General features: G+C 41.8%; 1 long non-coding RNA gene across 3 annotated transcripts in view; it reads right to left on the minus strand.

Moving 5' to 3' along the window:
* Positions 1-13,971, minus strand: part of LOC141577435 (uncharacterized) — a 43,060-nt gene that overhangs the window by 27,284 nt on the left and 1,805 nt on the right. For 2 of the 3 annotated variants that reach the window (XR_012506305.1, XR_012506307.1), the window contains exons 2-3: positions 5,897-5,966; positions 5,707-5,775 (exon numbers count right to left, since the gene is read on the minus strand). This is a non-coding gene — a long non-coding RNA (uncharacterized LOC141577435). The remainder of the gene's footprint in view (positions 1-5,706; positions 5,776-5,896; positions 5,967-13,971) is intronic. The other variant, XR_012506306.1, reaches the window with a different exon arrangement.

The raw sequence follows: 13,971 nt of genomic DNA on the forward strand, positions 1-13,971 counted from the left end.
GCTTTTATTTCCTCTAGGAAAAATTTTTGAAATGTATGTCAGATAATGTTTTGCCTATGTTTTCCTCTAGGAGGTTTATTGTATCTTGTCTTATGTTTAAGTCTTTAATCCATTTTGAGTTGATTTTTGTATATGGCGTAAGGGATTGTTCTAGCTTCATTGTTTTACATGCTGCTGTCCAGTTTTCCCAACACCATTTGCTGAAGAGACTGTCTTTATTCCATTGTATATTCTTGACTCCTTTGTCAAAGATGAGTTGACCAAAAGTTTGTGGGTTCACTTCTGGGCTCTCTATTCTGTTCCATTGGTCTATATGTCTGTTTTTGTACCAATACCATGCTGTCTTGATGACTGTAGCTCTTATAGTATTGTCTGAAGTCCAGGAGAGTTATTCCTCCAGCCTCTTTCTCTCTCTTCAGTAAAGCTTTGTCAATTCTAGGTCTTTGATGGTTGCATATAAATTTTATTATGATTTGTTCTAGTTCTGTGAAATATGTCCTGGGTAATTTGATAGGGATTGCATTAAATCTGTAGATTCCCTTGGGCAGTGTGACCATTTTAACAACATTGATTCCCCCAATCCAAGAGCATGGGATATCTTTCCATTTTTTAAAGTCTTCTTTAATTTCCTTCATCAATGGTTTGTAGTTTTCTGTGTATAATTCTTTCACCTCCTTTGTTAGATTTATTCCCAGATATTTTATTACTTTGGGTGCTATTTTAAAGGGGATTTTTCTTTACTTTCTTTTTCTGTTGACTCATCATTAGTATAAAGAAACGCAACTGATTTTTGAACGTTAATTTTGTAACCTGCTACCTTGCTGAATTCTTCAATCAGCTCTAGTACTTTTTGCGTGGAGCTTTTAGGGTTTTCTACATATAGTAACATGTCATCAGCATATAGTGACACTTTTACCTCTTCTTTTCCAATTTGGATCCCTTTTATTTCTCTCTCTTGCCTGATTGCTGTGGCTAGGACTTTCAGGACTATGTTGAATAGGAGTGGTGATAGTGGGCATCCTTGTCTTGTCCCAGATTTTAGTGGGAAGCTTTTGATTTTTTCTCCATTGAGTACTATGCTGGCTGTATTTGTCATATATAGCTTTTATTATGTTGAGTTATGTTCCCTCTATACCCACTTTGGCAAGAGTTTTTTTTTATCATAAATGGGTGTTGAATTTTATCAAATGCTTTTTCTACATCGATTGAGATGATCATGTGGTTTTTGTCCTTTCTCTTGTTGATGTGATGTATTACACTGATTGATTTGCGTATGTTGAACCACCCTTGTGTCCCTGGGATGAATACCACTTGGTCATGATGTATAATCTTTTTTATGTGTTGTTGGATTCTATTTGCTAAAATTTTGGTGAGGATTTTGGCGTCTATGTTCATCAGTGATATTGGACTATAATTCTTTTTTGGTAGTGTCTTTGCCTGGTTTTGGATCAGGATGATGGTGGCTTCATAGAATGAGTTTGGGAGTATTCCCTCCTTTTCAATTGTCTGGAAGAGTTTGAGAAGGACTGGTATGAGTTCTTCTTTGTATGTTTGGTAGAATTCCCCAGTGAAGCCGTCCGGTCCTGGATTTTTATTTGTAGGGAGGTTTTTAATTGCTATTTCTATTTCCTTTCTAGTGATCGGATTGTTCAAGTGTTCAGATTCTTCTTGATTCAGTTTTGGTGGACAGTATGTTTCCAGAAACTTGTCCATCTACTCTAGGTTATCCAGCTTGGTTCCATGTAGTTTTTCATAATATTCTCATATGATATTCTGTATTTCTATTTTATTTGTTGTAATTTCTCCATTTTCCTTTCTTATTTTGCTAATTTGTGCTGTCTCTTTTTTCTTGTTTGTGAGTTCGGCCAGAGGTTTGTCGATTTTATTTACTTTTTCAAAAAACCTGCTTTTGGTTTGGTTGACATTTTTCTATGGCCTTGTTACTCTCTATTGTATTTATTTCCTCTCTGATCCTTTTATTTCCTTCCTTCAGCTGCTTTTTGGGGCTTTTTGTTCTTCTTTTTCTAATTCATTCAGGTGGTGGGTAAAATTGTTTAATTGAGATTGTTCTTCTTTTTTGAGGAAGGCCTGTATCTCTATAAACTTCCCTCTTGGCACTGCCTTTGCTGTGTCCCATAGATTTTGAGTGGTTTTGCTTTCATTGTCATTTGTCTCAAGATATATTTTAATTTCAGGTTTGATTTCCTCATTGATCCATTGTTTTTTCAATAACATATATTTTAATCTCCATGCTTTCCTTTTTTTCTCCTTTTATTTGTCTGTTGTTGATTTCCAGTTTCAAGTAAAGATGCTTGAGATAATTTCTATCTCCTTGAAATTGTTGAGGTTTCTTTTGTGCTAAAGTACATGATCAATCCTAGAATATGTTCCATGTGCACTTGAAAAGAATGTATATCCTAATTTTGGGGGGTGTAATGCTCTGAATATATCCACTAAATCTAGTTTTTCTATTGTATTATTTAATTTCTCTGTTGCCTTGTTTATTTTTTGTCTGGAAAATCTGTCTAGTGATGTTAATGCAGTGTTAAATTCTCCAACTATGATTGTATTCCCATCAATATCCCCCTTTATCTCTGTTAGTAATTGTTCTATGTACTTAGGTGCTCCTATATTGGGTGCATATATATTAATGAGTGTAATATCCTCATCTTGTATCACTCCTTTAATCATTATAAAATGTCCTTCTTTGTCTTTCTTTATGGCCTTTGTTTTAAAGGCTATTTTGTCTGAAATCAGTACTGCAACTCCTGCTTTTTTGGCTTTTCCATTTGCATGGAATATCCTTTTCCATCCTTTCACTCTCAATCTATATGTGTCCTTCTCCCTAAAGTGGGTCTCTTGTATGCAGTATATTCAAGGTTCTTGCTTTATTATCCATTCTGCCACTCTATGTCTTTTGACTGGAGCATTCAGTCCATTAACATTTACAGTAATTAATGATAGATGTGTGTTTATTGCCATTTTGAACTTATCTTTGCAGTTGAATTGGTATATCCTATTTGTTCCCTTTTGATCTTTCTTCCCCTTCTGCGACCCCTATTATGTGAAGATTGGGATGCTTTATATTATCCCATAGGTCCCTTATGCTATTTTCATTATTTTTTATTTGTTTATCTTGTAGCTCTTCTGAATGGGTGCTTTCTATTGTCCTATCTTCTAGGCCACTCATTTGTTCCTCTGCATTATCTAGTCGGCTTGCACAGCTATTAGATCATTCCTCATCTCTGTCAATGAGTTTACCGATTCTACTTGGCTCTTCTGTATAGCTTCAATTTCATTTTTGACATACTTTATATCTCTAAACACTATCTCTTTTAATTCCTTCAGCAATTTGATCAATCCTTTTTTGAAATCTTGATCTAGTAGGCTATTGATATCTATTTCATTGATCTTTCTTTCAGGGGATTTCTCTTGTTCTTTTAATTGGGAAAGGTTTCTCTGCTTCTTCATCTTGCTCATACCTCTCTGGCACTGTGGTTTATGGAGTATCAGTTGTCTATTTTTATCTTTAAGGAGTTTATTAATCTAATGCCTATTTAGAAATAAGACTTAGGAAAAAAAGAAAAAATAAGAGAGAGAGAGAAAGAATTTTAAAAGAAGGGAGAAAGAAGGTTTGAAAACTGTATAATGAATAATAGAAGAGCGAGTTGAAGCAGAATATCAATCGGGTTGAGACGTCCTTTTAAAACCTTTAAAAAAAGGGGAAAAGATGAAAAGATGTATTTGAAACCTGTGTCTAATCAATAACAGGACATCAAAACCCAAGAGAAATAGAAGTGAATTAAGAAGTAAAAATTAAGAGGGTAGTAGAAAACAGAATACGTAAAAACAGATTTAAAAAAAAGGGGGGAGGGGTGTCGGTGATCTCCTGGAGTCTGTGTGCTTTTAATGTGAAGTCTTTCTGTCTTCGTCCTGTTTTGGAAGCTCAGTTTGCTGTTTCCAGAGGCCCTCCATTGGCGCCCTCTTCTGTGCTGCTCCCAGTACCTGTCGGCAAGCAGATCACGCCTCCTCCCAACACTGGGTCAGGTGCAGCTCTCCTTTGCTGTGGGTGAGCGGGTCAGTGCCCCTCCTGATGCCACAGTCAGATGTTGCAGACTGGCCAGGTAGGAGGGCGGGTCGTGCCCCCTCCCAGCACCGCGGTCAGGGGCTGTATTCCTGCCCGTAAGGCGGGGGGCCGCTCTCCCTCTCCTGGCACCAGTAGCTCCGGTGCTCTGTGCTGCTGCATGCTCTGCCCTGGTCGGCGCTCCGCGGGTGGGCTTGGGGAAGACCGAGGGACAGCCTTGTCCCTGCTCCGGGCCAAAACACAGCTCCTTGTTTGTCTTTGTGGAGCAAGTTCTCTGAGGGACCAGGATGGAAGGATCCTATCTGCCTCGGGCTGTAGACAAGTCTCAGTCTGGCCTTTGATGCTGCTAAGCCCTTTGGTGTGGTTACAAGTTTGGCCCCTGCCTGGATGCTCAGTGCTGGAGGATATGGCAGCTGTGCCTGAGCCCCTCCTCTCTTCCCCCAAAAACTTTCTGTGGGTTTTCAGAGATGGGGGTGTGCACTTTTCCCCCCAGGGCACATCAACCGTGTTGTTTTATGGAGGGTCCAGGTTGTTCTGCCCTGTACACCCACAGGCATGGCACGTAGCCCCTTGCAGTCCCCCAGGGCTGCCTCAGTGCAGCCACCTCCGTCCTCTGCCCGGCTCGGGCAGCCTGGCCCTGCCTGCAGCTGCTGGCCCGCGTCTCAGGCTGGGTGTCGGGGGGACCCTCTGAGCCCGTTTAACTTAGTTCTGTCAGTGAATGGCTGCTCAGTATAGATCCAAGCCTCGGAGGCTCCCCCTCCATCCCGCTGGCCTCTCAGTTGGAGAGAGGAGACCCAGCGAATGAGCGCTGCCAATCCTCCTTTGCCGCTCCCTCCCTGCAGGACCCGTCCCACTCTGCTTTGCCTTTTGTTCTTTCTTTTTTCCTTTTCTCCTACCAGATTATTGGAATCTTTATCTTTTGAAGAGGGCAATGTTCTGTCAGAGTTCCGCATGTGCTCTGGTTGGCTGAGTGGGTCTGTGGATGTGAGTCGGTGTATTGTGGGAGAGGGTGATCTGCGAGCATCATTCTACTCCGCCATCTTCTCTCTTCCTCCAGTAACAGTGTTTTACTAGTATAGAGTTGAGTTATGTTTTCATAAAGAGCAGTTGTCTTTTCTCTGTTCCCCTCTAAGAAGTTTAATAAGTATTTCTCAAATTGTGGTCCTCCAAACACCTGTATCAAAATTTCCTCGATTTGATGCTAAAAAGGAGAATGGGGGTTCCAGAATCTCCGTGTTTAACAAGCAGCCCAGGTGATTTTCATTCTAAATGTCCCCAACCCCTTATTCCAGTTCATTCTTCCAGACATTATACTGAGTGCCTGATAGGCACGAGACACTTTTCTGGGTTCTAGAAATACAGCAGTACACAAAACAGACAAAAATAGCTCTCTGATACTTGTGGTCACTCAAATTCATGCTCCTGGATGTAATGGTATCAGAGTAAATCATAATACGTGCCATAGGACAGCGTATGTGGACTAGGAATGCAGAACACTCAACCCAACCGAGAACGCCCAAACCATCAATCATAGTGGTGTGCGAGTCCATGCTCACAAAGCTGTCTGGGTAATAGTATCCATCCTGATCAAATATCACTCTTGCCAAATACTCCAGACTCACCTGGTGGATGACTCCTGAGCCAGGGGGAATAATCCGCATGTTGCAAAAGGCCTGAGAACCCCACTAGAACTGAAAAATAGGAAGAATGCTATGAGTACCAGACACACCTTATGCAGCTTACCTCCTAGGCACCTCTCCCTGACATGGGACACACAAAGATTCAACTATTGGAACCAAACTCCACCCATACCTTTAAAAATTCAAATTGTTCTCTGTTTCTTTCAAATTCCAAGTCTTGATTCTTCTGTAAACTGTCTGCCCTGTGAAAGAGAAAAACTAAATGTATAAATTTTATGGCTTAGAGTGTTACTGGTCAAATTTATTAGTGATAATAAACAAAATGGCAATTTCATCTGCAGGCTTGCTGAGTACTATATGCCCTCACTTACATGGGAAAGGAAAGGTAGTTAAAGAAAGTAAAAAGAATAAGCATTATTTTGTTCAAGTGATTCTTAAGATGCCTGTAAACATGGTGGGTAAAAACATTAAGTGCATTTAAGTTAAAACTATTCTAATCTTAAAGTCTGGCTCTTAGGAACAGACTCAAGACATTTATAATGACAACAGCAGCTTAAATATTTAAAGAAACCCTTCTATACTCCTTTCTCATCTGTGACCTGGTTACAGTACCTCTCTGAGCTGAGCCATGTCCAGGCTGGTATTTTCATCTGTTTGTATTGGGAGAAAGGGAACCAGTGATGCCAGGAGGCACAGGAATTTACAGAAACACAGTCTCCTACCTTTCAAACAGAGGTTTATATGAAGGGTGGTGCCACCCAAGAACATCTGTAATGCCCAGGTTATACGCCAAGGTTTGGTTAAAGTCATTCCATCCATCAGGACTGACACGGACAATGCAGGACATGAGGAAGCTTCTCCAGAATTTTTTATAATCAAACTACACTGTTTTGAGTCAAGGTAGAATAAGTCATAGTTGCAACTTTGCATGTTTAGCACACAGGAAACGCTTATAAACTGTGTCATGGATTGAGTGAATACAGAAAAGGACAGTAAAATTAATAGTTGGGACCCAAGTCTGACTTCACTAATTGATAGTTACACTGGCTGACACTATTAGGAATAGGCCACTATTTAAAATGCTTTACATGTATTTTCTCATTTAGTTGCCAAAATATCCCATTGAGTTAGGTGCAACTAATATCCACATTTTTTTTCAAGAGGAAACTGAGACACAGAGAGGGTAAGAAACTTGCTCAGGACCACACAGCTAGTAAATGGAACTGGAACTGAAACCCAGGCAGTCTGATTCCGGAGTCGACACTCTAAATCTCTGTACCATATTGCTCCCTGTCGCAGTAGTCACAGAAGCTGTAGCAGGAACGGCCGTAGTGGTAATAACAGCAACTATCATGATAATAACAGCAGGAGCTGAAGTGTGGGATTGCTAGATATGTCGTAGGCTCCAAGTGCTTTATAGCCAGGAGCTCATTTTGTCACAGTGACAACCCCTCACGTAGGTACTGCTGTTACCCCAAAGTACAGAAGAGGAAGCTGAGGCACAGACTTAGATAACTTCTCCAGGGTCAGATGCTTGTAGATTATAGAGCTGTCACCTGAACCCAGGTCTGACTAGTCCTGGAGCCTCTGTCTTAACCAGTATACACACATTCTTCCTTGCCTTATTAATGAGCTAAAGAGCTGACCTCTGCCACATGCTGGGCACATGATGGTGCAGAAGTGGCATGTGCACTGCCCAGCTGGGGCTCAGAGCCTGGTGAGAGATGCAGACGGCAACCAGACAACTGTACGAGAGTGGCTATCCACGTCATGATGTGGGCAGTGCAGGGAGCCATGGGAGCCATCAGAAAGGGCCATGCACAAGACCAGGGAGCCAGGGGTGCCTTCTGGGAGGAAGTGACATCGATGTATTCTGAAGGGTGAGGGGAAGTCTGCCAGATAACAGTGGGTAGGCACTCCTTGAGAAGAAAGGGCTGGAGGCTGTTGTCTACCCTACAAGAATACATTCAGTTATCACGCTGATTTTTGTCTTTTCTCTTGATGTGTTAGTTGCTCCTGAGAGAACCTTAGAGCAGGGGTCCACAAACTATGGCTTCAGTTATATAGTTATACGCATATAATCTTTTTCATTATAGGGTATATAACATATTGAATGTAGTTCACTGTGCTTTACATTAGGACCTTGTTGTCTATCTATTTTACATATAGTAGTTTGTATCTGCTAATCCCAAATTTATCCTTCCTCCACTTTGGTAACCGTAAGTTTCTTTTCTATCTTTGAGTCTCTTACTTATTTGTAAATAAGTTCATTTGTATCATTTTGTTTTAGAGTCCACATATAAGTGATATATATTTGTCTTTCTGTCTGACTTACTTCACTTAGTATGATAACTTCTAGGTCCATTCATGTTGCTGCAAATTACATTCTTTCATTCTTTATGGCTGAATAGTATTTCATTGTATACCCAGTAATGTGTTGATGGACATTTAGGTTGTTTCCATGTCTTGGCTATTGTAAATAGTGCTGCTCTGAACATTGGGGTGCATATGTCTTTTCTAATTAGAGTTTCTTCTGGGTATATGCCCAGGAGTAGGATTGCTGGATCATATGGTAATTCCATTTTTAGTTTTTTAAGGAACCTCCATACTATCCTCCATAGTGGCTGCACCAATTTACATTCCCACCAACAGTGTAGGAAAGTTCTCTTTTCTCCACACTCTCTCCAGCATTTATTATCTGTAGACTTTCTAATGATGGCCATTCAGATAGGTGTGAGTTGATACTTCATTGTAGTTGGGATTTGTGTTTCTCTGATAATTAGTGATATTGAGCATCTTATCATGTGCCTATGGTCATTTGTATGTCTTCTTTGGAGAAATGTCTATTTAGGTATTCTGCCCATTTTTTGATTGGGTGTTGTTGTTGTTGTTGTTGTTGTTGTTGTTATTGAGTTGTATGAGCTGTTTGTATATTCAGGAAATTGAGCCCTTGTCAGTTGCATCATTTGATTAAGTTTCATTCTGAATAGCTATATAGCCTTTCTGTGCCTCAGTTTCCCAGTTTCTAACATAAGGTTAGTTGATGATCTAAAAAGTTCCTTCAGAGTGAAAAAATTGTATGATTTTTTCATTCATTTATTCAACACGTAATTATGTTAACCATCTAATATGTTTTGGGGAGCTGTTTTAGGCACTAGGGATGTGCCCTAGAATAAAACTGATAAAGCCCCCTCATGGTGCTTCCATTTCACTGGAGGGAGATTGACTAAACAAGCATGGAAACAGAATGTCAGACTGTGACCAGTTCTGTGGATAAAGCAGGACAAGGGCAGTGAGGAATGTCGGGGAGTGAAGAGTATCAGGAGATCAAAGGCCTCACTGAGATGGAGTCAACTGAGCACATCCTTGAAAGAACTGAAGGGGCAAACTATGGCAATCTGGAGGAGGTGTCATATCATGTGCAAAAGCCCTAAGGTAGGTCTGAGGGAAAGCAAGGGGGCCACAGCAGGGTGAGTGAGGGTAGAAAATGAAAAGATAATGTGGGGAGTAGCACTCTAGTGACTCTGACTAAGGACAAACTACAGAGCACTCTCTTAACTTTACATTTGGTTTAAATTGTATATTTCCAACATCAGAATTTAGGATCGGTAAGAAATTAACTCATAATGTGACAATATTAGATCACCATTTAAAAAAGTATCTACTTCCTGAAATCTAGCCCTTCTTTTGCCCTGAACTTCATTAAGTAACACTGGAAATTTTCAGGCTGTATCACAAAAATGATCATGACTCACTCAGCAGATACGCATAGCCACCACCAAACCCAATGGTCAGGATTTGGGGCATGGGGGCCGTGGCCATGCACTGTCTGATCGAGCAGCCCCTGCCTCTTTAAGGCTCCCCTATTCCAGGCTCAGTGGCCAAGAAGGCACAGTATCATATGCAGTTACCTGACACATCCTTTAAGCTCATTTGTGAGCAGTAGCACAAACTCCAAAGAACAGAAATAGTCTTTTTATTTTTTGATATCACTGTGGGCTAATACAAACAGAATTTCAAAAAAAGTCTTGATGGACTTCAGATTTATAATTCCGGAGATGCACTGAGAAAACAAAGTCACTGTGGGGTCATGAAACATTAGTCCAGAAAGTAAAGGGAGAAGCGGGGCAGGACCCCTTCAGAACCAGGTGTCCTCACCAGCCCTTTGCTCCTGACCTCATCCTTTCCTCTTAAAGGTCAGTCCTCAGCTCCTTCTTGGAATGGGGGTCCCCTAACCTGCAGCAACCCACCGTCACCAGTGGGGCTTCACAAATGACACCTGTAGAGAAACCAGCCAAATCCTACTTCATCTAAGTCCTGGGAGCAGGGGAATGGAGTGGTGGCAACTGTAGTGGTTATAAGCATACGGAGCAGGCCTGGTGCACAGCCACTCTTTAAGAAAGCAGCATGATTTCCTCAAGCTCCCAAATTCATTTAGTAGATCCGTGGTAATGAACTTTTCTAACTCAGATTTTAGGAATTAGAGCATCACCACGAAAGGCTGGATGTCAGGCTGCCAGAGGTCTCCTAGGGCAGCATCTCTCTCCATGAACCCACCACGTTTCTGAGGTCATCTACCCCGCCAACTTCCAGCACTGCTTGGACTCAAGAATGATGACTCATGTAATCAAGTTCCTAGAAGCCAGAGATATAAACCCACACGTTTCTTGGTTTTCTAGAAGAAAGGCAACTGCTAGCATATTTTCTGACCAGCACGTTCTTTCCCTGCAGCGGTACAGCCATGTGTTTAGGAGCTAGAAAGCCACAGCCAGACTGTATGAGAGGGAACTCAAATGTCAGTCCATCTGACTTTAAGCCCAGCTCTTAGGCAACGATGCTCTACTCCCATCTCAGGGACCAACACAGCAGCATGGCATCTACAGGCAATGGCCATTTCATTGGGTCAAAGATGTCACAAGTAATAGAGCAGCATTTGACCATGACACATCTGGTACTTGGGGCTCTCTGGATTGTCTAAGAGAAGGAACTGGCGTAGATTCATTCATACATCTCACATTGATAGACACTGGTCTGACATTCATTTGACATTGATGGGATTAAGGGTTAAGAATCCCCCTTGCTCTTCAGTCACACAGAGGCAGGGTGTCAGGGAAAGAATATTCTGGGCAGAGAATATTGTACAGCATGGAAGTCTGACCCTGTGGGACTCATAAAGCAGTTCCACGTGGATGAAGGACAGGGTTCAGGATGGGCAGGGCTAAGATGAGAGGAAAAGGCAGGGGCAGGGCCCACATCATGAGGGACCTTGCAGAAAGGCGTAGATTTATCCTGAAGACAAGGAGGAATCATTAATGGATTCTTAGCTGGATTCTTCAAGATCTGCCTTGATTTTCAGAAATCACTCTGGTAGTAGTGGGAGCTGACTTGGGGGAAGGATGCCAGATTGGTGTCAGGGAGGTAGGTTATGGTGCCATTACAGTCATCAAGTCAGAAAAAGGGGGCTGGGGCAAGGGAACCCAGGGAGAGTGAAGGGAGCAGAACGGACTGAGGGTGGGTGAGGAAGAGAGGTCTGGGAGAGCTCCGTGCTCCTCATTTGGGCAAACTGGCAGAGCCAGTGATGACAATGAGAACCTGGATGTTGGTTTTAGATGATGTGAATTTTGGATGAAGACGTTCAGCAGGCAGCAGCATGTGTGGGCCTGGAGCCCAGGAGGTCTGGGCTGAGACAGAAGTTGGGACAGGCGCTGTGCCCAAGCACTCCATCACTGCGCAGGCGCTGCTGCTGCGGCGTGCTGAGCACCTGATTGACACCTACTTGCTTCGTGGGGTGTGCGGACTCTAAATTTGTAGCCTGTTTCTTTTACTGCAGATTTAAACCTACATCTTAAAACACAATGGGGATTACAAATTATTTTCAGAGCCACTCTTATCTACTGAGGGAAAAAAAGCATTGTAAAATCAGAGAAGACCCCAAAAAGCTCCAGACAGATGTGAAAAAAATCACAACAGACCATAAAGAAAGACTTTCCTCTAAAAGAGTTGCCTTTTAATAGTTTCAAATTAAAGCTTATTTTTGTCACAGTTCTTTCAAAGCTTTAAAACTCTTGCAAGTGATATAAAATATTCTTGGTCCTAGGCAATATCTGAAATTTTTCCTTTGAACATGATGCATTTATTTTATAATCAAAAATTTCCTCCAGTGAACTTAATCGACATAACTTAATTTAGCATCTGTTTCTTGGGCATCTTCTTTGCATTAAACATTGTTAAACACTACAGGGGAAAGGCAGATAAGGAAAACCTAGTTTTACATAAACATTACATAGATTACAATCTGACAGGGAGACTCAGATAAGCAAGCAAAGAACTGTAATATGCTAAGGTTTGTAAGAGAGGTCACAGGAAAGAGGCGGCTGTAACTAGGGAGATCGGCTGTAATTAGGGGGATGCAGAAAGGCTTAACAGAAGAACTGGGAGAAGGCAAGCTGGAGGACCAGAAGGCAGGACGATAGCAAACGCGGGAGCAGAGAAACAGGACCACATGGCAGGTGTTCAGAGCCCACTCTCAGGAGTTCAGTTGTGCTGACATTAACGTAGAAGAGATTTTGCTACAGCAGTCAGTACACGCTTGTTGCTAAAAAGACACAACAAAATACTTTTTTTTTGTTAGCTTATACAGTTGGAAATGAAGATGCTAACTCCTAGAAGAGGGAAAAAAGAACTGAGTTTGAGGACAGGTCTAGATGAAACAAGATTGGCCAAATGCTAATTTTCATAATTGAAGCTGATTTATACTCTCCACTTCTTTGGTCTGCAATTTTCCACTGAAAGTGGCTAAAAAAAGATAAATAACAAGGGCCTACTGTATAGCACAGGGAACTGTATTCAATTGTTTGTAGTAACCTGTAATGAAAAAGAATATGAAAAAGAATATATATAACCGAGTCCCTATGCTGTACACCAGACACTAACAGGACACTAAATCAAATATACTTCAATAAAAAAAAAATGCTAACAATGAATGAAGGCCAGTCAGTCTGGGGAGATGGTCAGCTGATGGCTTCTCAGGTGATGGTGCTAATCCAATAAGAACTTTCTAACCTCTGGATCAGCTGCAGGGAGAGGGCAGGGCTGAGGCTGGAGCTGACTCCACAGGGGAAAGGAGACGCTGCACAGTGTGACTGAGGTCTGTGGGTCACCGTTCTCAGTTCCCCATGCCTCTCGCTCCATACTTGTTTCCCCACTTTCCACTGGGAGAGAGGGAGCAGCTGGCGTCTGCTACTGGCAAGTTGGTGGTAAATCATTCTAAGAAAAAAGGCAACTGTGTGGTCCGCAACGTACAAGTAACTAGGGGTTATTTTTGGTTGTATCAATTTTAATACTTCTAGAAAATTTAAAAATCAGCTGTATCCTACTACCAAGAGAAAACCACTCAGCTTTCGGCACATCCGTTGCCTCTCTCCATGCATGTGTGCGCCTGGACATACACACGTGCTTGCCTCATAAAAGCAGGAACACAGGGAAATCTTGGGTAATACGTTTTTAAATTTAAAAATTGTACTTCAAGGTATTTCATGAAACAGCATTTTGCAACATCAGTTAAGGGCTGCATGATAGTCCATTAAAGAAGATTCTCTGATCTGGTGCTTCTAACCTTGGACAGGGGCTTACATCAAACAATGCTATTCAGTAAAATGTTTTGATCTGAGAGGGCTCTCTCTCTCTCAATATTATTTTGAATTAATAGATACTAGTATCATATATACTAGTTCAGAAACGTGATGTGACAATTAATTTGTTTTACTGGAGCTGAGGGAGTGGTTAACCACCATTCTTCCCAGAGAAATAATCCTATCTTCCTTTACAAAGTATAGGTTTTTGGGATTTTAGTTTGTCTGTTTTCAGGTTGTAAAAGCAATGCAGGAATGCTGCAGGCCAGGCAGAAATACGGTATTACAAAGAACAAGTACAAGTTCCCTGCCTGCCTTCCTTCCACCAGACTCCGCTGCCCAGAACTGGCTACTGTTAATAGTTTGGTATGTCTGTCTTGCAAACCTTCATCAGGTTATGTACGTAAGTAATTTCTATCTGGGACTTGTGCTGACAGAACAAGAAGCGAAGGAAACGATACAGTGAGGGATCCCACCTACAAGACACCAGCGTGCGGGACACTGGGCTCTGGCAGGGGCTGAGGAAGGGCCATTCACAGGGACACACCCCTCTGAAAGTGGAAAGGGAAAGAGCCCCAAGGCTGGGGAGTCCTAGTCCAATAAACTCAAGGCTGCA

Source organism: Camelus bactrianus, chromosome 4 (assembly GCF_048773025.1).
Source record: "Camelus bactrianus isolate YW-2024 breed Bactrian camel chromosome 4, ASM4877302v1, whole genome shotgun sequence".
Classification (NCBI taxonomy): Eukaryota; Metazoa; Chordata; class Mammalia; order Artiodactyla; family Camelidae; genus Camelus; species Camelus bactrianus.